Source organism: Agelaius phoeniceus, chromosome 2 (assembly GCF_051311805.1).
Source record: "Agelaius phoeniceus isolate bAgePho1 chromosome 2, bAgePho1.hap1, whole genome shotgun sequence".
In the NCBI taxonomy this organism is placed as follows: Eukaryota; Metazoa; Chordata; class Aves; order Passeriformes; family Icteridae; genus Agelaius; species Agelaius phoeniceus.
In genome coordinates, this window is record NC_135266.1 from 20,912,338 (window position 1) to 20,938,795 (window position 26,458).

A 26,458-nucleotide genomic window follows, 5' to 3' on the forward strand; every position below is an offset into this window, starting at 1 on the left:
ATGCAGCTTCAGAGCAAGCATCATCCTCTAATTTACTCACAACTAACTTATGAAAACTACCCAGTGTTTTCAGAATCATAAAATAAAAAACCAAAAAAAAACAAGTCACAAACCACAGATTTAATTTTTTTTTATCCTAGCACTGGAAAATGGTGGGAGGTAATGGAAGTGGGCCCAATTAAATGTGATGTAAGGAACCAACAAGAAACAAACTCTTCAGAAGCCTAAGTTGTAACAGCTGTCTTGCACTGTTGCGCTTTTGTCTGTTCTTGGGATCCCACCTCGATGGTTTCTGCTCAAGGACAATTTTGTTTTAAGGATGCTTCAAGCAGTACTTGTCATACAGGGCAGGCTCACTCAGCTGAGGAGACAGCTCAAGCCACTGCAGGCCCCCCTCCCTGCAAAAGGGCAGATATAGATGGGCTTCCTGGCACCTTTCCATCCTACAATTTCCTACTGCTATTACACTGATGATTCAAATCTAATTTTAACAAGCAAGCAAGCCTTCTGCTGTCAGCAGCCATTGTTCCAAGACAGAAGGAAAATACTTTAAGCACATTTTCGTGCCTTTCAACATCTGCATTCTTGTATTGCTTTTGTTCCTAGAGAGGGGCACAGAAAAGGAAAATAAGGGGAGCACTTCCCAAGATAAGGAGCTAAGATATCAGTGTTGTCACTTATCATTTCCTAAACAAATTAAATTTTCCCAAACACTGCATGGGTGGCAGAAGGGTATTATTCATTTAAGGACTAATGCTTTGAAAACCTAACAAACTTGCTACTGTGACAAAGCAAGATTCAAACCATATTCCCCTAAGAACACATAACAACAATGGGGTTTTTTTCTTTTTTCAAAAAATAGAAAAATATTTTCCACATACTTTGGTATAATTCAGTCCTACACAGCCACAATACTTATCTTTTTAAATAACTAAACATTAATCTCTTTACAGCTAAGCTTGTGTGTAAATGAAACTGCTTTACCAGTTCAGAAAGAATAAAAAAAAAATCCTTGATTATACACTATCTCACAAGATGTGACCATTCACCACGTTTCTAAGTGTTAGCATGAGAGATCAGAAAAAGGAAAGGAATTTGAATATTCTTTTGCATATTTTTAAGATGGCCTTCAAAAGCCAAGTGAACGCAGAATAACATGCTGAGTTATTAGCTGTATAGCAAAAAACATCCTCCCATAAAATGTGCATTATCAGTGAAAAGTTGCAAGGGTAAGACATTCACTGAACATCCTTAGTTCTGAAGATTATTGTAGAAGAAGGGCATAAACTCAGTTCCAATAACCAAGGATAAGACAAGCACAGAAAAGTCTTCCAGACAAGGAAGAAACAGGCCAGTTTGTCCTTAGCTACAGCACATTCAAGTCAGTGGTATGACATGTCCTGATGTTTATATTGTACCATTTTAATAAATCTACAATAGAAGATTAAATATACCTGCAAGTCTCCTAAATAAAACAAATGCTATACTGTGGTGCTGAAATATGCAAAGTGTTTTCATTACCTCAAATTCGTATCATAGAAGGTTATTTATACATTGGAACAGGAAATATTTAATAGCAGTTAACACCCTAAAAGGTGCAGAAAATGTTACCTGTGCAATACACTGCTATAGTGTTGTCTCAATGGCAGCAGACAGAACACAGGGATCAAGTGTTGCAGTCCCCTTAGACAGACATTGTGTAACCTGCCTAAGGTATTTAATTTGATCTCTTTGTTCAAGTCAGTGACATTTGCATTCATTCACATTCCGCAAGTTATTAATCTAAAAAAAAGCTAAAGAGTCTTTCATTTCTTCTTCTTGTCTCCATTTGTTCTTCTATAAAATTAATGCCATAAATAAAATGTTGCATTTAGACCTGCTGTGATACTGCCAGCCAATTTTGCTGAAGATAAAGGTCAAGGAAAAATTTATTAAAAAACAAAACAACTTTTTTTCTTTTTTTTTTCCCCAAACTCCCTATATTAAAAAACAGTGCCAAGCATTTAAATAAACTCCCAACATAGGTCAATCCTTAATGGGCTTGTAAGTGAGCTGTGTGTTTTAAGAGCTAGCCTTTGGAGCATTACTGAACTATTTCTTGCACAGCAACTACTGAGTTGCAACTGCCCTCCAGAAACCTGTGACCATCATCTGAACTAAATAACCAGCCTGGATGAGAGCCCAAACCCTAACTGAAGGCCTTAATAAGCACAAATCCAACAAGAGACACAAGTTACCTCTACCTCTGCTGGGTTTCCTCAAAAACACAAGTTTTGAAATTCAAACATGCAATTCTTATATTAAACACAATGTTCAAACACTGAAAGAAATTGTATTTTAAACATTCATCTGAGCTGGATGTAAAAATTTCAGCTAATTCCTTGTCTCAACTTCAATGAATATTGGGGGAATAACAAAATCTGTTTCCTGTTCGAATTCTTTTTCTTATTTCCAGTGCATCTTTTTATTTCCATAGCATCCAAACAAAAAGAGCCTTCTCATATAATAAATCTTCACATGGTTATTACCAGATGATGACCAACTCATAATTTCAGTCTTCTTTGAACAAAAAAGATTGGATTTTATATTTTCTACTATAAAAATTAGCTCCTGCAGAACCACCAAACTATTTATGCAGTAAACCCAAATTCTTAGAGCTCCTGGTATGAGTACCACTCATCCACATTGCACTCCCATGCCAGCTAAATATCCTCCATTTCACATGGACAGCAAATACACTTTTTATTTGTTACTCTTGTAATCTTACATCAAAACATTGAATCACTGATTGGGACACCTTCAGGACACACAAATGACAACTGCTGAAGGAGCTTCAGATATTATGGACTTGCACAGATTAAAACAAGAGGACGTCACCTTGCTACTCCTCATCACTATCTTTACAACTGAGTAGGGTAACATGAAATTATGAATGGATTAAGAGCACAATAATAAGAAAACTAACACCTAAAACCTCCTGGAGACCAAAGCAGGGAAACAGGAACAAAATGCTGATATTTAGCTCCGAAACAGCTCAACAGAGCTTTTTCCAGTGACTACAATTGGAGCCAGTAACTGCTGTATTTGCTTATGGAATCAGTTGGTATTTTAGGGACAGCATGCAGGACAGGCTTCTGCAAAAGCAGGCAAGTACTTCCCATGTGTCACTATCATACAGAATTACCAGAGACATGGCCCTGTGCATCTGGCTTCAAAGCAGAGGAGATCCTGCAACCACTGCCTTCCTCATGGCAGGCATGCACACAAACCAATAGGCTACTCTGGATGGATGCTAAACATGGACTTGATAGGTATGAAGTTGCAGACACAAGGTCTTGGGATTTAATGCAATGAAAAGCAAAAATAGAAATACAAATGGAAAGCAAGGTATGGGTTGGGAAAATGCAAGATTTAACATGTTTGGTATGAAAAAAATTCAGATCAGTAATAAGGAGGGTAGGGAAGGAAGAGAGAGAGTGCACTGAGATATAAATGGTGTAGGATTATAGGATATATGGGCAGTCAATCTACAGAGTAGAAATTAAAAAAATAAAAAGGTCAGGAATCATGATAATAGGAAAAAAATATATTATCTACAGGTTTAGGAGAACCTGGACTCCTGAATCTCCTGATTAAATGAAGGTGGGTCTCTCAAAAGCAAAAAACTGAAGAACTGACATTTGAGTAAAGAAAGATAATTTTTTACAGGTGAAAAATGGTAAAGTGGGCAAAGAGATAGTGGGATAATTGTTTACATATATCTAAAGGAAAAATGTGCATAGAAAATGGATGACATTTTCTAACAGCTGTGGAAACTCAAGAAGAAGTACATGGAAAATGGGGGCTTTTTTTGTGGTTTATTTTTGTTGGGGTTTTTATATAGAAATATTGAGGAACTAGAAGGAAAGGCTTTTTGGAGGGAAATGACTGTTGGCCTGTAAAAAACTGCCAGAGGGAATACTGCAAAGATACTGCTGGACTAAGTAACAGAACATGAACTGATGGGAACAGTCCTGTACCAGAAAGAGGAATGCCTTGGACAATGTAAAAAGCCACTTCCCAGTCTGCTTATCCGTACACTATGTATACAACTAAGATATATTACCTGAAAATTTGTGCTCCCTTTTTAATACAACAGTAATGCACTTTATTACTGATTTTAACAGGCTTTAATAGGAGGAAGCATACATTCAATTATTTTATTACATGCTTTGAATATAAATGGTGAGCATCTGCACTCTAGTTTATTCCTCCTATCCTCACGCTCTCATAAAAACAGCACTGGCACATTTTAGAATTCAGAGCAGCCCTCCCCAGCCCAGCCTCTTTCTTGGCTGGTTTGCTGGGATCTATATATCCAATCTAATTATTTTGATTCCCATTTCCAACCCTATCAGTGGTGCAGTGGTGCAAGAAATCAAAATGCCAGTCTCCTGAATGTGTTAGAACCTAAGAGCTAACAGCTACTCATTTGCAGAGGCATCACTGCATGGCCCAAAGCCCCTGTCACCAGGCAATTTAGGTTCAGGGTTCTGGATGTGACTTGAGAGGGGTTTCCCAGCACACCAATACAGAGCATTTCATAGAACACTTCCGATATGCTACAGGTTGTTGCATCATCTTATTTTGTCACAGTATAACTGACAAAAAAAAACCCCCAGCAACGCTTTGTTCAAATTTTGTCTCCTTTTAATGACTCAAGTCCTTTTTCTTTGTTATTTTTCCCTTTGTTTTCTTAAAAGGCAAAAAATAGAATCATACAAGTTTATCTTCCCTTAAGTGATCAGAAGATAGAGTCAGCACTAATCCTGCCAAAACACCTACTACCCTCTCCAATCAGGGGGATCATATGTTGCTCAGTAGCTGAATTTCCCTGTGGACCTCTTCTCTGCTTAGAAGCTGTGCCCCTCTTGAATTACAGTCTTACTTAGATTACTAATGCTCAGCACCACCAAAAATATTCCCATTCATTTCTGCAGCTTTTACAAACATGATAACATGATTTGTGTTTAAATATAAGCGTCACCGTTTTACTTTTTATTATGAATATCATATGTTTGGCAAGCTGTCTGACCTTCCTTATGATGATGAATGCTGCAGCAAACAATTTGCTGTATCTTTAAAGAAATGGCCAATTCAATTACATTATGCCAGAAGCTTTCAAATCCCTCTCTGCCAAATGTCTTTGCTATATCCTGCCACAGACAGCCCATTTGTATTCCAGCACAGTAGGACACTTGTTTTGTTGAAGCACACAGTTCTAGTTAGGTACTATCAACAGAGCAGTATTTCAGTTCTCCAGCTCTGTGCTCCTTCCACCCCCTCTACCCTTGGTTATCAGGATTTTCAATTTTACTGACCAAACGTGTATGCATTACTAATTATGTGCATGAAATGCAGCAGTTATCGACTGCTACAACAAAATACATTAGTGGCCAATTACAGGAGTTCTTGGCAGCAATGGTTATCATTCTAGTGGATTTAATCATTGCACTTAAAGTGAAGCTTGAGATTCCCTTTGAGATTACACCACTAATTGCTTCTGTTTTGCCAGTTACTGCATGAGCTGTTTGCAAAAAGGATCACTAAAGATGCTTTCTAAATATGGGAAAGCAGCAAACAGATGAAGCCTCCTGTAATGAGTGTCCCCCCCCCAGTAAAACCACAGTGTCAATTTATTCATGCCACAATTCTCCTCTCAGATTCATATCCCCCCCTGTCACCTCCTCTTTCTCTCTCATTTCTTGCTATTTGGGCAGACAGCAGCAATACAGCTGCATTGCTATTCATGTGAATCATGCCACACACTATCATTTATTTATATAGATACTGAGAATATTACACTCCAAAAATAAAAAAAAGCTTCCCCCTCTCTTCTGTGTTTGCAGAGAGGATGCTACTAATTATTATTATGATTATGACAGAATGTTTAAATGGTCTTAGACCTTAAAAATAAAAGGGGAAAAAAAAAAAACCACAACAACTTAGGCCAAGTACATGAATTATTACATGTACAATACCATCCTAATAGGCTTCCACTCTCCAGGAATTCCTAAAAACGAACACTCCCTCTCCCAAGGAATTTGTAATATAACATATTGTTCTTTAAAAGCCCACATCTACTTCCAGGTTGTCAGTAGTGATGAATTATCTGGTTTACAGCCTCATAAAGCAAAAGTGTCTACATATTTTAATGCTGAGGCCCTCCTCAGGACTTTGGTACCTTTCATATGTAGTGATATACAACTTTCCAAACATGAAAGAAAGGCTTCAGGGGAAACAAAGAGATACAATTGTCATCAACATTTTAGGTCTGATCAAAATAAGTAGTCCTTCAAAGACAAAAAGAACAGGGAAGGATTACAACTACAGTTTTGTTAGCTGAGAACAAGCTATTTTAATCAATAAAATTTTTTAAATAAATTTGTTTGGTTCCTTTTCATAAAAAATTTTAGCTACTAAAGCTTTCCATTATTCAAACACCACTCTGTGAATAACAAAGAAACACTCAAAAATATAAAAAAAACTCCCAACAATCCTCAACAAAAATTTTCTCATGAGATTAGAAAACCTCCAATGTTTGTCTCAACAAACACCAACATTTTTAGGATTTCAATAGATGCTAGGTTGATAAAACTTTAATTAGAAACTTAATTGATCTCTGTGAGAGAGATACTGTAGAGAAAGTTTTAAATCCCCAGATACCTCTACACTATAAACAGCAGAGCATATGACGTCTTTAAAAGCTGTCAGAAACCATACACTGCGATTTACAAAAAAAAAAAAAAAATAGCAATCTCTGTGAAATTAACTGCTACAAGAAATAGAAAAAGCTTCATCCTACAGGTATCAAGAGGCTACAGCACCAGCACCAGCCAGCTTCACTTCAGCCTCTGAACAGGGCACAGACAATACCTACACAGATAATACCTGGGAAAGAACAGAAAGCAGCAGAGCAAGGGTTACATCACTGCTGCACTTATCTTGCTTCATGCCCAAATGTAGATTTGCACAGAACCAGTTGATCTTTCCAGAGCAGCAGGCACAAGAACTGCTGCACACAGGATGCTCTCAAACCAAGGCCAGTTCATTTTCATGCTTAACAGAGAAAATCTTGCCCCAAGGCACTCAATTTCAGGTCTGAATGAGAAAATCTGTAGGCGATGCGGTAACTACAGTAACTGGCAAATAATAAACTGGGTAAAACACCCAGAGATCAATCCTATATTCATGAAGGAACACACTACATAATTCAATTGGATTATCTCCATTTCTTAGTTCACTAGTTCTTGACTTCTACCGTATTAGACCACAATTAAGGACCATTTTCAAGCACAAAGTAACACAACACTGACACAGTAACTTTGTCACTATACCCACAGGTCCTCCAGTCCAGCAGAATGACTGCCTTCCTTTCCTATGGGCAAGCTCCTGTCTCATGTACATAGGCACAAAATCTAAATTACAAGTCCAAGAAGACTGCAACTGTATCTGGAATTTATAGTGCTGCCTTTCAAATGAGGAAACAGGAACAAATCAGGAGAAGAAAACATTCCCAAAATGAACAGCTGAGCTTATGTAGCACCCAAAATACAAAAGGTTGGGAAATAGCTGCCTTTCATCACTGTCAAAAGCAATAGACTAAAATATGCAGAGTAGGACTGATAACACAGGAAATAAATGAAAACATTTGCTTCATGTTAGCATAGAAGTTAAAAGAAACAAGGCAAAAACCTCTCTCAAAGGTCCCTGCTGGATTTAAAACAGAGCTGTTGAGCCTACTGGGATTTCAAAACATGCCACTATCATTTAAGAACTGAACTTCCCTTCTTTAATAAACCTTACACCTGTTCACTAGTCCAGAGACTTAATTCCTAAAACTATACACAGCAAGTGCAAGGCAAGGAAGCAGAACTTCAATGAGAACTGCTAAAACAGGAAAGCAACCAGTTACTTTTAATTCAGTCTCAGGAATTATTTGTAATTCACCTAACTTACAAATAAAAGAACAATAATGCTAAATGCTACCATGACGTATTTCTTAATGAATTAAAAGTCTTATGAGTGCAGAGCCCACAAAGCCTGGCAGATTTTTAGGTTACATACATAATTCTCTTTAATATTGAAAGCAATGAGAGATATTTTTGTCTACTACTCTACTGCAGGGATAAACACAATAAATACTCTAGCAAAATGAAATACACTTTTTTATGCAGTGATGTGATGGATATCAATTTGTAAGTTCATTAATGAAGTAGAAGAACGTGAATAAACCATGGCACAGATTTGGGATAAACAGCACTGGTAACAAGTTTAGACCAGATTACACTGAGAGACTTTCAGCTGGTAGGTATTGTTTTCAAAATTTAATGTAGATACCAGTAAGGATATTCAGCTTAGTAAAGGTCTCTAAATCCAAAGATAATGCTTTTAGCATGAGAAATGTCAGTAGGAAGAAAGGCTCCAGGTCTAGCAATTGTTTCAGAAAACTCAATTAACTTGCCCATTTTTAAAAATATGTCATGAGTAGAAAGAAGTTTCATGCTATGTAAAATGTATCTGCTTATTAAGATTACAGATATGTCATATATGAATACGTATAATTAAATAAATGCATTAAATAATAAATAACACATCAACATAACTTTTCAACATGTAAAATAATTTTTTGCAACCAGAATAATGCTTGGGTTGCCAGGAAAGAAAGCTGTGTGCATAAATGGAAAACTCTCTTCCTGCCTTTCAGAAAACTGTGTAGGCTGGGTTTGGGACTGGGGGACTCCAGATACCAAGGAATGTCTACCACATGCCCCATCCAAGATGAAGGAAAGCTGTCACTGTCCTGTTTTAGTGAAAGCAAACCCCAATCAAGACAATAGTTTTTGTCTCAAAAAACACCCCTCATGAAATGAGCATTCATCCTTTCCAAGAGAAGCTTCCACGAGGTCATCTACTCAGCCTTCAGCCTCTGCTGACCTCATATTTAACTGGGCCTGACCTTCCGTTCTGCTGAGTCTCAGTTCCTTACCATGACTACAAACCAGCAAGATCAAGTTAAGCTTTAAGAAACTCAGATATTAGACATCTAAAAATAAATAACTGCAAAGGCAAAACATCAAAATATCAAGAAATCCTGTTCATAAGCTATGTTTCATTCTATGGAGACTTCAAGGGTAGCAATAAAAAGAAAACATACCACAAAGCACTGAAGGCTCTACAGCACATTCCCTCCCTTGCAGGTACCCTACCACTTCTGGTCTTAGTCAATTCAAAAGCCAAAGTCTTGTCTAAACTTACAACAGCAATTAGGCACAGAGATGCTGAAAAATACTTCAGTCTTAACATTTTGTAAAGCTGACTTCCACTAAGTATTCACTTACTCAGGTGCAGGAACAGTCAAGGTCCCCAGTTTGCCCCAGATTTTCCCTTCAGGCCAGTTTTATCCTTAGGTACCTGTGCACAATAAAAAGAAACAAATAAAAAAAATTAATTTACATTACTCCTCATAAGCTCATCTCTTTGATTATATCAACTTTTATGGCCTCAATTTAAAAATTCAGATCTCCAGTTTTTCTCACAGGATTATTTCCCATCAATATGGTTAACCTCAAGCAAACTCAAAGTTGTTTTCCCCCATGTAAAAAAATGGGTTTTATTTGACCAGTATATATATATATATATATATTTACCATGACCCTAAATGAAAGGTATATTTCATCACTTGTTTTTAGGAGTATAAACACAGAGCACACAGTTAAGCCTTTGTTAGCCATATATTTAAACTACTTTAAAGCTGTTAACATGTGACAAGCAAATCCTACGTATTCAATTGCTGCTTTAAAAATTGAAAGAAGGTTCGTGTACAGGTGCACTGTCACTTAGTTAAGGAGCTCAAAAAATAGAGTTATTCTTTCTCCTGGCACTAGTATGAATTAAAAAAACATTTTCAAAATGTGCCATTCAACCATATGGAATCAATTTTTGCAGACATATGGAGCAGCAATTAAATAAGTGTGGCTTTGCTGACACAAAAGTCCACCTGCACATATTCAAATTTTCCAGAATTAGACCATCTAATTTAGAGCAGCCCATTTAACAGTAAGAGAGTAGAAAAGCAATGTATTTGATATGACACAACCTCTGTAACCAGTCTCCTTAAATAGCAATTGCAGCCTTACTTTTGACCATGGTAAGGATATAATCAGATAAGATTGAATTAGCTCCCTTAAAACACAGCTCCAATTACATCAGATCAAAAGAAAATCATTTTTTGTCTTCTCCATCATGCAAGTAAATATATAAGTGGGAAATTAAGCAAGGGACAATTTTTCAAAGAAGATTTTACCAGAAGTCAACAGAAATTTAAAAAACTGACTGTAACCATACTTCCTAGATTTTCCTAGGTTTTTTGCACATATTTTCCCACAAGAAATGTATGGAAAGCACGCCATTTAAAGAAACAGAAGTCAACAAGCTATATACACACATCAACACCCTAAATAAAATCCTAATGTAAGATAGGTATCATCCAATGACGTGGAAACTAACAAATTTTTAAGGTAAGCTCTTCAGAAGTTTTTTTCTGTTTTTTTCCAAGGATTTGCAGTTAATTGGGCACCCTTGCTCAAATCTAGTTTGCCTGACTTTGTATTAGGCGATAACGAAGAGGGTTTTTTTCCACAGGACCCAACCTCAGTCAGTGAATAAGGAGCTAGAAGAGAGTTGTGAAACTCGACCCAGGGGCTGCATTCCACATGGTCACAGCACAGCTCTACACACTCCAGGTCAGCCTGTGCTCTCCAGAACAGCACTCTGAGGACAGAAATGCCTCTTCTGGGACAGAGTTCCCTTTGGTGCTGCCAGGTAACAACACACCCCTGCCAAGGGCACCATGTGATCCCAGAGACAAGAAAACTTCAGAATCAGGAGCATTACAAACTTTGCTGTTCAACCAGGTTCCTAAAACTCATTTTTCAGAGTATTTAGCTTTCTATAATACCTTAACTAATTTCCTGGAGAAGCTGTATCCATCTAGTGTCCTGATTAAGGTGACACACGTCTCCCCTCACTTGTGAACTGCCCCATTCACTATCTGTCTTAGGGCTTGTTCTACAACAAATAAAAGTAGGTTTCCAGAGACCTGTCCTTCTTTGCTGCAGTCTTCATACACATCTGTTCCACTTGGGAAGACCATAAAATTCTGAGATCAGAGAATTTAAAACTATATTATAATGCAAATGTCCAGGGAAGCTCAGTTAAGATATTTTAGACAATTCTGTGCCCTCCCAGCTTTGCAGGACTTACTCTTTGTAGCTCTTTACTCAAGGCAGCTTTCTGAGCTTGGCTTTTCTAAGACAGCAGCCATTGAAATGGAGAAGCTCCATCTTGCTCAATACCTATACTCAGTCTTCCTCAAAACTCCTCATCCCAGCCTCATTATTGCCAATCCTGTGGACATGTGTTACTGCCCTCATCCACTCTTGTCTTTAGGCTCAGTTTCCTATTTGGGATCCCAGTCCTGCCTCCCTGCCTCCTTTCAGTGACCACTTGAGCATTCTCAACCACTTCATTATACAATATATTGCTCTCACCCAGTAACCAGAGTCCCTTAGCTTCCAGCTCTCATGTACCTGCACTCCTTTCCATCTCTCAGCTTTCTGCACCCTTCACAGATCTGTTCATGTTTCCATATCACTTTTCACCTTCCAATGTTTTTCCCACTTCTTTACTCCCCCACTCACTTCCTGTGCTTCTCTCTTGCCCTGGCAGTTCCCAAATTTCTTCTCAACAACTAACTCCATGTGTTTTCCTGGTTCCTAGGCAGCCTTTGTGATTAGCCTGCCACAGCCATGGCTGCTATGCTTTGTGCAGAACTCACTTCTAATGACGGGTGCTAAAGAGATCTGTACAAGGGCTAATGAGCAGGAACACTTAATTTCAGGATCCCAGAAGAACTGGGGCAGAAGAAAAGCCAAACCAGCAGTGCAGAAATAGAATTTTAGCCATTTAAATACCTCACTACAGACACCTATATATTTAGATGTAAAGGCAGCTGTATGAAGGCTTTGTGGACTGTAGCTACTTCTGTCTTGCTGTTAGATTAACACCATCCACTCTTTTAAATTTAAAAACAAATTCCTTCTACAATGAACCACAATAAAGTTACTCTAAGTCTCAACCTAAACTGAATCTACATCTAAGTTAACAGCAAGTTGAGTATAGTTTTTTACAACATTTTTTTCAAAGAGAAAACAGCCCTTGATTCAGTCAAATATATTAAGTACTGTGGGCGAGGGGAAAAGGAGTTTTAATTAAAAACAGGGTTTTCTTGGCACTATTTACCAAGGATAAATGTTCTTATTATTATTCTACAGAAGAAAGTAGACTGTAGCATACCTTCATCTATTTTTGTCAGAAAGTATGAGCTAACCAAAGACATCTTCCTATTCTGTCTCAAACTTCACTGCCTTTGGTGTGTGGGTGGGTTAAGAGCTCTTAGGCTGAATTTAAGATGATTTTAGAATATTACAGAATACCAGGTTGGAAGTGACCTCTTGAATTGTCTGATACAACCTTCCATGGCAGAAGCCCAGTCTAGGTAAGATGGCCCAGCACCCTATCCAGACAATCTTAGAAGTGTCCAATGCTGAGGAATCCACAGCTTTCCTGGGGATATTATTGTTCTCATAATGAAAATTCTTCCTATTGTGTTCAATCAGCATCTCACCAAGAGTATTAAAAGAGTAACTCATTATCCTTCATCTTTTCCATAGGACTCCTTGTAAAAAGGGAGTCTCCACCATCTCTGTAGCCACTGAGCCTTCTTTGCACAAGACTGGACAAACTCCATTCTCTCAGCCTTTCCTCACATGGCAGCTCCCCAGACCTTTGCTCACCTTTGTGGCCCCTCTCTGGACCCTCCCCAGCCTGCCTGTCCCCACATTTTTGCATAGTGGGGACCAAAAGTGAGCACAGCACTCCGGGTGTGGCTTGGCAAGCGCAGGGTAGAGTGGGACAATGACTTTTACCTTATCTCCCCAGCCTGCCTGTCCCCACATTTTTGCATAGTGGGGACCAAAAGTGAGCACAGCACTCCGGGTGTGGCTTGGCAAGCGCAGGGTAGAGTGGGACAATGACTTTTACCTTATCTCCCCAGCCTGCCTGTCCCCACATTTTTGCATAGTGGGGACCAAAAGTGAGCACAGCACTCCGGGTGTGGCTTGGCAAGCACAGGGTAGAGTGGGACAATGACTTTTACCTTATCTCTGCTGTGATGCCCCTGCTGCTGCAGCCCAGCATCCCTTGCCACAGCAGCACTGTTCTCTCACACAGAGCCCACTGCCCACCAGGACAGCCAGGCCCTTTCCATGGAGCTGCCTCCCAGCTGGGGGGATACCAGCCTGTGCTGCACTCCTGGATTATGGACACACCCCTCCTATGCTACTACTGTACTACTGCTACTGTGGCCATTTAATAAGAGCATACTTTACTTAATGAGTACAGGTGAATGATTCAGTGCCAGAAGTTTTCTGCTGAAGAGAAATTTCTATTACATTTTGGTTCTTCAAACATTGAATCTAAAAAGAAAAAGTATCTCCCTGATTTAACTGAAAAAAATCCTGCAGAATAGTTACTTTTTTATCTTTAAATAGCAAATTGTCTAAAATATTTAGGTACACTACAACAACATAACCTTCCCACAACCTTTTTTTGTCCAACATAAAAAAAATTAGGTATAAATTTAGTATCATTAATGAACATAGTTTTTACAAATAAATCACTCATTCCTCTGTTGAGCCACACTGAGTTAAGTACACTTTCATGCTAAAGTGGTGTCTAATTATCTTTATTTGATCCCAAACGCAACAGGGAAATAAAAATGCTCAAAATACTTGGATCTTGATAAGCACTCAACACTGAAACATATGTGTTAGGATAATGTAAGATGTTTTTTTTCTCATTTCTTCTGAAGAGGTCTCAAACAGTCACATGAATATATTTAATTCAGAGAATTGCTTGTTCTTCCACTTCTTATATTTCCTACTGGTGTTGAGCGCAGAAAGAGATTTAGTTATCCTGACTCCCATCCCCAGTATTGCCTAACCCAGGAAATTCACCACTGTCACTTCCCATGGAGAAAGGAGGACAGTCAATATGAATCATGCTCTGGGAACTGGGCTTCAAAACTTAACTAATGCAATGACTACAACTCACACAGAAGCCAATTATCACTTGTGATCTGAGGCATTACTCCAAAGCTGGCACTCTGAGTATCCTATTAATCAGTATAGTCAAATGGGTTTGCTAGCTAGGATAACAGGAAATTAATAACACAGCTATTAGTAGTAGATTGATTCTGAATTAAATAAAGAACAAAAAACCCAGCACATACACAACATAAAACCTCTCAAAATACAAAAAAAAAAAAAAAAAAAAATCAGCAGTAAACTGATCAAAAAGTCATAGAACAACTCTAAGTACCTGTCTCCTTTTATTTTAGGAAATCTTGTTACTCTGATTCTTTTCCCCTTCCTCACAAGATCCTGGCATCCCTTGTACCACAGTGTTTATATTCTAGTTTCCATCACCAGCGACACAAAAAATATACTCAGTTCACACCCACACAAAGGTCCTTGCCAGAAAGCTGAAGACAATAATTTACAAATGAAGGTCCAACATTTCCCCCAAAAACCACAAGTACAAACACAAGAATCACCCTTTTCCCACCTTGTCAAAATCAGAAGTGCCTGTGCCTCCCCAGAGCCTGCAAGAAGAAGGAAAATAATGATTCTTACCGTCTAATGGGTTCCTGACATGGAAAATTTGCCATTGCAATGGTGACAGAATCATACAATGAACTAGCTTAAATCTTCCATGAAAGGGTCTGGTGGGGAGGATTTGGCAATAAAAAGGTTTTTTGCTTAACAATCTTCATCCAAAAGAATCCCAGCTCACCTCAGAACATCTCTCTCTATAGAGCAAGCAGATTTTAGCATCATCACTACAGCTGTTATAGTCTGGCTGGTGCTAGTTAGCTTGGTCACACAGGGAAGTCCTAGAACATTCCAGCAAACAAGTGATCTGGGGATTACACTTTATACAACCTACAGCCAATATAGTTAACATTTCTTTGATCCTTGAGCTTCACACTTCAGAGAGCTGAGGGAGAGAGGAGGTGTTGATACTTTCAGGAACCACTAATTACAGGAATCCACAGTGAAGGGCATTGCTAGAAAGTAACAGAGATGTTTATATTTAAACAGTGTAGTTGCTGTCACACAATTGTCCATGAAAGGTTTCAGTGCATTCTTCCACCCAGACTGATGATCTGTAAGGTGTTGAACAGAAAGAAATTTTCCACAGTATAAATCCCTTCAATTAAAACACAATCTCTAGCACATTTTTTGTATTTGATCTCAAAGCAAATTGTAAGATCCATTTTAACAGTTTGATGTAAATGTTATGGCCAGAATTTTTGAAAGATTTGCTATTACATTTAGTCAGACAAGCAGAAGTACAGTCTTTTGAACTCAGTTCATTTTTGAAAGAGAATTCCTCCTGAATGGGACATACTGCTTTTTTATGGTACAAAATAAAAGTGACATTCAACTGGCCTCAATTACAACATTAATGATCTACTCAAAGTTATTTGTCTCCTTTTGAAATATGTGTAAAACCACATGGCAAGTTACTAGCAGGAGCAGGAACAATATCCTACTTTACTAGTTTTCTTCCTTGAGAGCACTCCACTGCCTAACAAGGTATGTTACAAATACCCAGGCTTACATTATAGCCATTCCCTAAGATTTTTTTTTTTAAATTACAATAATCACATAAAGCATAGAGTCTTTTCACAGCCAGCTGAATGTTTGGTGGTGGACTGAGCCTATCAACACCAGGAAGTTATATCTTACTTTTTTATCTGGCCCTCGCCTTAGACACTGAAAAGAAACCTTGTCTTTAAATCCTGTCTGGAATAACATCTAAAAATCTGTAGCCCATCCTTTATCAGCCACTTTTTCACTTACTAATTTAAGAACAACACTTCCTCCTGTTGCACACTTACCAGGAAGCAGCTATGCCATGAATATGTTATAAATACTATGCGCCCCTCTCAGGCTGCAGCTTTCTGAAAAAAACAAGACAACCTAATGGAAGCAGTTATTTTTCTTTGCTTCCTGCCCACATTCTGGCTACCTAATATCAAATTTAGAGCTTTTGAAAGAATTTCACATCTCATTTTGCTTCTGTAGTTCCCTCCCTGAATGTGAGGTCATTGATGACATGCTGACTTCCCTGCAAGTCTACTTTCTCACAGAAGGGCCAAAAATGCAAAGGCAGAGTGATAACCAAACTGCAAGACATCACTGAGAACGGTTCTTCTGGGCTACAGGAGGTGACAAATGACTGAGAAACTTCTCTGCACCAAACAGTACAGTTTGAGTAGCAGAGAGAATGCTACAGCTCCACTGGACCACCAACCCAGCATTCCCCTGTGCCTCAGCACAGCTCAGAGACATGGGATGACCCTTTTGGGAGGAACATGCAACTGCAGGCAAGCACATGATGAATGCTCAGTTCTGCAGTTCCCATTGTGTATCTAAACCCCACAAACTGCTTCTCAATACCCTACAAAAGGCAAAACAGCTATAGGAAAGGCTACAATTATACTATAGCTTTACAACTTGCTATTTTCTATGTCTTTGCAATAGCTGCATGTTTTTAGTAATTGCTAAGTAGCAACTTCTAAATGATCACGGTAAGTGGACCGTGGTTAACACAACAAAAAAAGAACAAAAATATCCATTGTATGTTCTCTTTCCTGAGGGGACCAATTCATTCCTGACCCCAGATCTAGTAATTGGCTCCATGATGAATGTTAAAAGGTGGGGACTAGAACAGGACAAGTAAAATATGTTGTTATTAAAGGGTTATTAAAAGGTTTGGAAGAAGGGCAGAAAAAAGCATGCTTCTCTTATCCACTAGCAACCACTGGAGAGACTGAAGCATCTTGTTAATGCCAAATAAATATAATCAAAACAATCAAACAAACAAGTTTCAGTCTCCCTTCAGACCCCTTGGAGACCTCAAAACTTTAAATCCAAAGACTCATCTCATAACTTAACTTTCTACTGTCATTCCAGAACAAATCTCCTGTGCAGCTTATTAAACTGTCTGCACACCTGCTCCAATCCAAGTCCATCTTTCTGCTCACTGCAAAGGATCATCAGACACAACATTACAAATGAGGTCTCAGGAAGGCTTCAGGAAATGCTATTAGCATTTCTTTCTCTCTCCAGAAGTATCATGTCTAATGCATTGCAGAAGCACATTAGACTCACAGCAGCACCACACTGGTGGCTTAGAGCCATCTTGGTGGCATTATCACAGCACTTTACCTAATTCAGACTGCTACAACCATTAAATCATCTACACAACCTCCTATGATCTTAACAGATGTTCTTCTCAGTTTAGATATTTGCATATTGAGATAAAGATAAGCGTGACCTGTCTCAGACAAGGCACTGAGGGCTTGCAGAGCTGAATTAGCAACTGAGACTTTCAGTTCTTAACCATAAATATACACCTCTGAACTCCAGCAGCAAGCAGATGAACTACACAGTGCACAGTAACAAGCACTCTGGATACTCCACAACAAATGCCTGTGCTTGCACTCAAAAATAATTTCTAAATAGATGGTTCTACATGGCCACTTGTCTACCACACCAGCCTGCTGAGGAGTCACACAGAAGATACCCAGAAAGGCCAAACCTCCACCTACTTTGTCTCTATGTCCTCAGCCAGCACTGAAAGTGCCTTTTTGTGGCAATTTTATCCAGACAAGTCACTAGGCCACCTCCTCTCACACATACTTGCTCTCAGCTGCCAGAGCCAAAGCTGCCCAGTGATAACCACTTCTACAGAAGCTCACATCAACACTGATATACTCTCCTGCAAAATGTATACAGGATTCTGAGTTTATAATTTGAATGCTCTTTTTGTTCAAAAGTTTAGATCATACTGGAAGTGTCAGTCTCCTGGTTTCACAAGAAAAAGGCATAGAAAACCTAAAAATGCAGGAGCACAAAGTCAAAGAATCATGATGGACAAAGGGACTAACTGGTTGGTACCAAACAGCTTTGCAGTGCTTACACAAGTCAGTAGGTTTTAGCTACTCACATCGTAGTGTTAGTTTCACTATTACAATCAAATACTCCCAAAAATCCTATCTTTGTGGAAAGTTTGCCCAAAACATGAACATTACTAGAACTAGACAAAACAAGAACTACTTTCCCTTAATGCTCAGGATATCTTATTTGCCAAGAAATGCCATGAATGTTTTGCAGTCACATTCCAAAAAGTATTTTTTCTACCAAGCAACTAGCAGAGCCAGAACTGTCCCGTGAGCTAAGGACATGGGAGCTTTTTTCTATAAATAAAGCAAGCATTCTAGTGAAGAAGAACACTACCTTCTCAGAAAATAAATATCTTAGCTACACTCAAACTTGGTTTCTCTTTTTCACTCATTATCACATATATACCTCAACCATTTCCTGTTTAGATCCAGCTTCACAGGGTAACCCACTACTGGTACTGGAAACAGCTCAGAAATAGCTAAGGCAGACAGGATCACTTCTGCTCATAGCCCATGGTGTAGAATTCAATGTTTATAAAATTAAATACTGCAGCTGTACACTACCTCAGAGAAATTGTAGACAACTCTCTACATTGCTTCCACAGATGAAATATGTACCTTCTAGATATTTATGTTTTCAGAGCACTTTCATGCATTGCTGAAGGAAGGTATGGACCAGAGGCAACTGAATTGGCATGACCCAGCATGTTCCTGCTGGCCAGCTGAGCTGAGTCAGCTCCAGGAAGAGGCAGATACTCTCCACAGCTACCTCACTGCCCAGCAGCAGTGAGGGGAAAACCTGTCCATGCTGGCCTGGGTTTCATTTTACAACAGAACTGATGAAAATCCATCCTACACCCAGTTCTCCCAAGGCTGATCATGACCCATCTCATACAAAACTGCAGCACCACTCAGCATTCTATTAAACTGCATCAGTGTAATTTGTCCCAGCTTGCAAAATGGTTTTCTGTCCTCTGTGCTCATTAGCAGGATCTGAATGTATCACTTTGGCCCTTTGGTCTCTGATAATGGAAAAGGTTATGCTTCCCTGAAATTGCAGATAAGTATCAGGCACAATTCTAGTGAGGTTCCTGGTCTATGACACCTGGAATATAAAATACACATACTTTTGACTGAGTCCATGCTTGACTTATACTGACAAAAAGTAAGGAATCTGCAAACCAGGACAACTATTTCCTGGTGTCTGCAGTTGGGATCTATGTACATGATATTCATATATCAAAATTTCAGTATCCATACAGATACTACTAATACTAACTATCCATACTAACAAACACTAAGATAGATACATCCTACTATCCATACAGATCCTACTTTTAACTTCTAATATGGAATATCCATGCAGAAAACTAGCAGCATATCCAGAAGAATTTAAAATTTACTTCTATCTGAACACAAATGTATGTATCTCTTATAAAGTCCCATCAGTAAAATCCACTCACATTCCTAATTGGAAAATACATTTGTCAAGATACATTTGCAAATAAGGCATACAGTTTGCATGTATAAAACAGATACTGAGATCTTTGTACATGTATGTACAAAAAAAGCAGCAGCACAGTTTGCAAGCAAAAATGAGCAGGCAGTGTTTCAAACTGACAATGTGATATGGTGTTATCAGGAAGGACAAGAATCACAGTGATTTACAGTAAATTACCCTTACTGGCCAGGGATAATACACAGTTATGAGACTAAATTAAGGAAGTTTGCACTGCTGCTTTATGGTGCTTGATCTTTCAATTAATGTCTCGAGAATACTGAATTATCTATATCTGAGCAGTGTTTTTGATGTTAGCATGAAAGAAAGAGCTTTTTCAGTCTCAAGAATACTGAATTATCTATATCTGAGCAGTGTTTTTGATGTCAGCATGAAAGAAAGAGGTTTTTCAAACCACAACACACTTGGACAAATTCTCATCAATACTTCCATTTCTAGTTACTAGGTCCCATTCACTCCTTCTGACTAACCTTGCAACTTTACTTTTTAATCTTTATATCCAAATTGTCAAAAAAAAAAAAAAAAAAAAAGCATAAGCCCAACACAGAGCCTATGCCCACATTAGCAAGCCTAATGCCCTTCAAATCCAGGGAATCTAAAGCTCCTAAACATATGTTTATCTACAGCACACTCATTTCTAACACTGAGGAGTATCTTGTGATTACTGTATTTTGTAAATTTAGTGTGCATATACACGTATGATGTGAAAGTATAGATCTAACATAAGATAATGTCTCAGCATATGCGGATGGCAGGTGGGATAATAACCTGCAAACCAGAAACAATATGGCCATAAAAAGGAAGAAAGAAACTACAGGAGGAGCACTCAAAACTTTTATGAGTGTTGTTTTACCAGGTTTGCTAAGGGCATGACTTCAGTAATGATTTTGGCTTGAGTTTCCTAACTTTGATAAATTTACAGTAAACTTTAATTTATTCAGAAGATCAAAAGCAAAACACACAAGACCAAAATTACTTCCTTCAGTTTACTCTCTTGAATTTTGCATCAAAGCAGCAGCACAGCAATTAAAATTTCCTAATACTACTCATTCCACAAAGACCCACTGAAGTTCTCCACACAAAGTAAACAGCTGGCCACTCATACACTGAGCAGTGGACTATCAACTACATCTCCCATCATTTTTAGGACTTTTATGACATCCTAGTGGAATTATTCAGTGTTATCAAGTAAATTCATCACAGAATGGGTATGGTTGGAAGGGACCACTGGTAGGGACATCTGATCCAACAGGATTGTGTCCAGATGGTTCTTGAATGTCTCCCATGAGGGAGACTCCATAACCTCTCTGGGCAACCTGTTGCACTGTGTGGCCATTCACACAGTAAAGAAGTTCTTCCTCACATTCAGGTGGAACTTCCTGTGCTCCAGTTCCTGCCCATTGCCTCTTGTCCTACTGCCTGGCACCACCAAGCAGAGCCTGGCTCCATCCTCCTGACACCTCCCTGCAGATACTGACAGACATTGCTTAGGTCCCCTGTCAATTGTCTCTCCTCAAGGCTGAACAGGTCCAACTCTCTCAGCCATTCCTCATAAGAGGCTCCTGTCCCTTAATTACCTTTGCTGCCCTCCATTAAGCCAGCCCTAGGAGTTCCATATCTCTCTTGTCCTCAGGATCCCAGAGCTGGACACTCCAGATGTGGCCTCACCAGGGCTGAGCAGAGGGCAGGATCACGTTCCTGCTGGCAATGCTCTCCCTAATGCCCCCCAGGATCCCACTGGCCTTCTTGGCCCCCAGCACCCACTGCTGGCTCATGGACAGATGGTTGTCCACCGGCACCCCCAGGTCCTGCTCCACAGAGCTGCTTTCCAGCAGGTCACTCCCTGCCTGTCCTGGCACAGGGGTTGTTCTTCCCCAGATGCAGGACCCTGCCTTTGCTGAAATCCAGGCAGTTTCTTCCCTGCCCATCTCGCACCCTGTCAAGGTCCTTCTGAAGGGCTGCACAGCTCTCTGGGGTCTCAGCCACTCCTCACAGTTTTGTGTCCCCAGTGAATCTGCTGAGGAGGCATCTCCCCCTCATCCAAGCCATTGATGAAGAAATTAAACAGCACTGAACCTTGTGGGGCACTGCTATTTACAGTGAGACACCACCAGTTCCAGGTTGTCACAGGTGACACTTGGCAAGGCCGCCCACAGCCAGAGTTGAAACCAAACGTCGACACCAAGCAGACTCAGTCTCTAGGAACACAAAACAGCTGAGGATGAGGAAATACACTTAAAGTACAGGGAATTCTCCACAGAACAGAGTACCCCATATTTAGCACATGAAGTTGGTTGTTGAGATACAAAGTTATAGCTTTGTTGAAAGATCTGTAGAAATATTTGCATTACATAGAAACTGAGTAACTCCTAATATGAATTGGCTGGACCTAAATACCTGATACTATTACTGAGCCAAATGGTGTGGAGTATTAAACTAGGCTAATGTCATTAAAAGCAAAAACTATCAGTGTGGAAGAAAAAACATTATTGTGATACAATTTTATATTATTCCTGCAGGACCTACTGATGAAGAAATTATTTTTTTTAAAGGTAGTATCATACGAATTTTAATCTATTTGTATTTTATTTAAAGACTCCTATGGTGCATATCAGAATAAACTGCCTCGTCAAAGTCTCTGAAAATTGGTCTAGATACAAGAAGAGGAGTATTCTGCATAGTAAGACCTCTGAGAAAGGCTTTTAAAAGAAACACTTTGGAGAATTCTTATTTTCTCTGATAAGACACATGGGAGTGCTTTCATTGAAGTAATTCTTTATATAAAGGTAAAAAATATTTTAAAGCTGACAATTGTCAGACACCTTCACACTTCTAAGAGCCAATGATTCCACTCAAGCATTTCTTACTATATGCAGTGAACCACTGTTCACCTCAGCAATCTCCATGTCAGTAAAAATCCTTATCTGAGAGAATTTCTTGCGTGCTTTGCTGTTTGCAGGATTAGATTTTTGATTTGCAGCTACCTGACATATGAGTCAAATATCTCTTTAAAAAAAAGAAAAAAAAAGGCCAGAAAAGATTATGTTATCTACTTAGAGCAACAGGAAAATGATGCAAGATACTAATATTTACTTAAAGACCTCTACGCCCTCCTGATGATCAAGCATGCTAAATAAAGTTTACATCCCAATTATCCTAAATATCAATAAAACAATAAAACAACCCACGCTATCTGAAAGAGCTATGACTCCATGTGATAGCAGTAAAACATTTCTTACAGGTAATATGTTCACTGAAAATGTTGGTAAATAACTCAAGGTACCCCCAGGAGCATTAAAAAGGAGAGCCTTCCAATTTCCCTGAAACATACCCTGTACCAGTGACCAGCAGCCAGACCCTGCTCTGAGTCAATTCCACCCAATCCAGTATTAAGGCAAGGTTAGTCCACTGCAGTACCAAAAGAGACTAAGAAAATTAGTCAATGTATTGTTTTGGGGTACATCCTGCTGAGATGGGGAAAGGCAAATAAGAGAGAGCAGAAAGACTCCACTCTGAATTACTGCAGGATACCCATGCATTTCAATGTACCTAGAACACTGGAATTTTTCAAGGGAAAATTCCTTAAAAAATATTTACTGAAGTAAAAGCAATCACCAATGACATGATGGTTTTTCCATTTAAATTACTTATTTCAAAACTTTTTAATATTTTAGAGCACTATTTTTAATACCTTTTTTCTAGCTTTGGATATTCATCTTTTAAATTCCCTCCTCGAAAGACAAAGGAAGAAAGGAAAGTGCTTAGAAAAAGGGTAAGACAGAAATTGAAATCAGGGGTCTAAGTAGTCTATCCTGTTAAGTTCAAGGAAATTAAGTATTTTTTCTATCTTCAGCCATTTTATTCTTTGCAGCAAGTCTTTTTGCATGTTATCAAAACAGCCCTTATAAAAATATTTGCAATTTAACAGTCACATTGACCCTATGCAGTTTGAAGGAAAGAAGAGGTGAGTTGACTTCTGTGCAACACGAAAGTCCAGACTCTAACTATGCCTGCAAAAGTCAAACGGAAGACAGAGAAGTATAACCAGTTTTGAAATAACAAGGTGATCTTCACCTTAAAGAAGGTGCTTGCATCATGGTTAAGATCTTACTGGGCAAAGAGAAATGGAGAATTTCCCATGATTTCTTATGCTATGCTTTCCACACATTTTTGCCAGTATTGCATAAAGTCTTTGTTAAATCCCTCTCCAGAGCTGCTGCATAACTCCAGTGACTTCAGATCTCACTGTGGCCACCAGTTGAGATGAACTCTCTTGGAATGAGTCACAGTTTATCCTCTGACCTATTCTGACAGCAGGTGGCTGAGCCCTGCAAAACACTGAATGAATTGCCATTCATTTCCTAGCAGCTCTTCAGAACAGAAGCACAGCCCAGGAAAGTATCCGGAGAGAAAATGCAGATTCAGTCACAATGGTCATGAACTAAGAACCAAAATTTTTCTGAGAAAGGCAACCTCACAGAAAAAGAAGTGCTACTGTTAACATTACACATGAAATGAGCACTGCTTTATTTCAGTGACATTGTTGATCAAGACATGGTATGTGTTTATGCAGAACCAGTTTAATCCCAAATGGAAAGGGAAACGAGAGGTACTTGTAAACATCATTAACACTACAGGCTGTGGCATAATTATAGACTTCATAAAAGCCATAGTGATTCTGACCAAAAGAGCTTTTGTTTTCAGATCAGGCCAAGTTAAGAGGCCTGATATCTTTGTCTCACAACAACATAAATATTGCATGTGCATTCCTGTATTTAGCCATCTTATGCAATAGAGGTTAAAAGAAGCAGGTAAATATTGTCCGTAAATGAATGATTTTCTTGCCCTTGGCATAAAAATAAACCTAAAGAAGCCATAGTGCAGAAGAAGAGGAAATGAGTTTTCCTCTTTCCATCATTTAATCATTTTCTTTCTTTTCCTAGTACAAGCCTTGACAAAGCCAGTATAATACTACCCCATCACTCTGAGTGCAGGCTCTCAATTATTCTGGTAATGAAGTATATGCCAAGGGTTCAGGGAATCTTGGAAACTGAAACACACACATGAGGTTTATCAACCTATCTTCTCTAATTAGCAACTACCAATGGACCAACAGCACACTATTTGAGAACACTGAGAGCCTACAGAATATACTCACAATCCCCTGAAGTGAAGGAGAGATACTGAAATGGCCAGTCCTTCAGGGCTAAAATGAAATATGACCTCATAATGAGTTCAAATAACATATAATGGACAGATTTTTCAGGCAAATAGGAAGCTAGAAACTATTCTACCTGCAAGATGACCCTGGCTAAAGCCCAGGAACACTCACCTTTAACAAGCTGACAAGGCAGCCTTCTCCTACTCTGGCATTCTCCAGGAGCAGAGATGGAAGTTTGTGGAAACCAGAGCAGAGAGCCCCCATGGCACCAATCTTTCACTGTATGGCCCTGCCTAAGAAACACATCCTATGTCTATAAATTAAAGCAAACCTTAGGCCACCATGACTTACAACTACTACAGACACTGCACAGGAGGCATCTGCTGCCTGGAGTCCTGACTATCCACATGGTACATCTGCCGCTCCAGCCAGGTACACCTCAGTGGCAGGACAATGCCTTACATCAGTCACACTCATCTTAAAATACTTGAAAGGATAATGCTTATCATGAACTACAACTAATTTTAAAAATTTGAAAAATAATTCAAATGACTGAAGTTTACATTAGAAAATAAAGGTAATAAAAGCACATTTCTTTTCAGAAAGCCAACAAGTGAAGAAGTAGCATGTCTCCCAGTTTTAATTCTCAGTTTCATTACATGACACTGGCAAGTCCTGATTTAGTTATAAAAATGCTGCTGTCAGATCTGGGTTTGGTAACTGATGGAAGTTTGCTTCTGTACAGAGAGCAACCTATATTAGATCCCTCCGTGGACCAACAACAATTCTTCGTTCACTTGCTTCTTTGTACTTCACCAATTTTCCATTTGCTAGTCCTGGCCCAGCAGGGGAAGGTTTTATCCTGGGGTGACATTCAGGTTCCAACCTCACAAGTAGCTCCCCTTTGGACCAGTAACCCAGAGGAGGGACTGCAGCAGCTCAGCAGCAAGTGCTGTGCCCGGGTGTGCCAGAAACCTGGACCTCCCTACAGCTCTGGGAGAGGTTACATTAAATATTCCCCCATTTCTGTAAGCAAGCAACAGAATGTGACTGTTCATATGTCATAACACTGGGGGCCAACTGCTCTCACAAAAGCTCCAGCACTTTCACCAGGGTGTCCCCTCTGTGGAATTTAAGCTGAAAGAGCTGGTGCCTGTGATGTTCCCATCTAATACAGGTCAGGAGGTTTATGAACGCAGCTCCTACCTCACAGCTTGGAAGTACTCCTGGGCCCACTGCATCATTACAGCAACTTCCTTTATAGGAAATGCTTAAGTGCTCTATTTACTCATAGTTTCACTCCTGTTTACTCCCCAGATTCTTTTTTTTTTGGTCTAGCTTCCTAATTGGACCCTTTAATCCATCGCTTCGGTTTCCTGTTCCTTGCCCACCGGTGCAATTATTCCTGATCACTGCTTTTAGTTTCCATCAAAAACACATATTTCAAGTAAGCATCACTGAAACTTTGATTTGCTGAAGAAACAGTCCTTTTCAGTCACTGAAAGTCCTGTCAGAGGCAATCACATAATATATTTACCTTCCAAAAGTGATCAGTTGCATCATTACCAATGATAAGAAGCCAAAATCTGCAATTGGGTGGGGAGGAGGGGGAATTTTTTTAGAAGAGAAAACTCAACACACT

The 26,458-nt window shown here is 39.1% G+C and overlaps 1 protein-coding gene across 2 annotated transcripts in view; it reads right to left on the minus strand.

The window, feature by feature from the left end:
• The window catches only part of TBL1X (transducin beta like 1 X-linked), a 195,954-nt gene that overhangs the window by 130,818 nt on the left and 38,678 nt on the right, over positions 1-26,458 (minus strand). For both annotated transcript variants that reach the window (XM_054652057.2, XM_077173224.1), the window contains exon 2: positions 9,381-9,453. The gene's annotated coding sequence lies outside the window, so the exon portion shown is untranslated. The remainder of the gene's footprint in view (positions 1-9,380; positions 9,454-26,458) is intronic.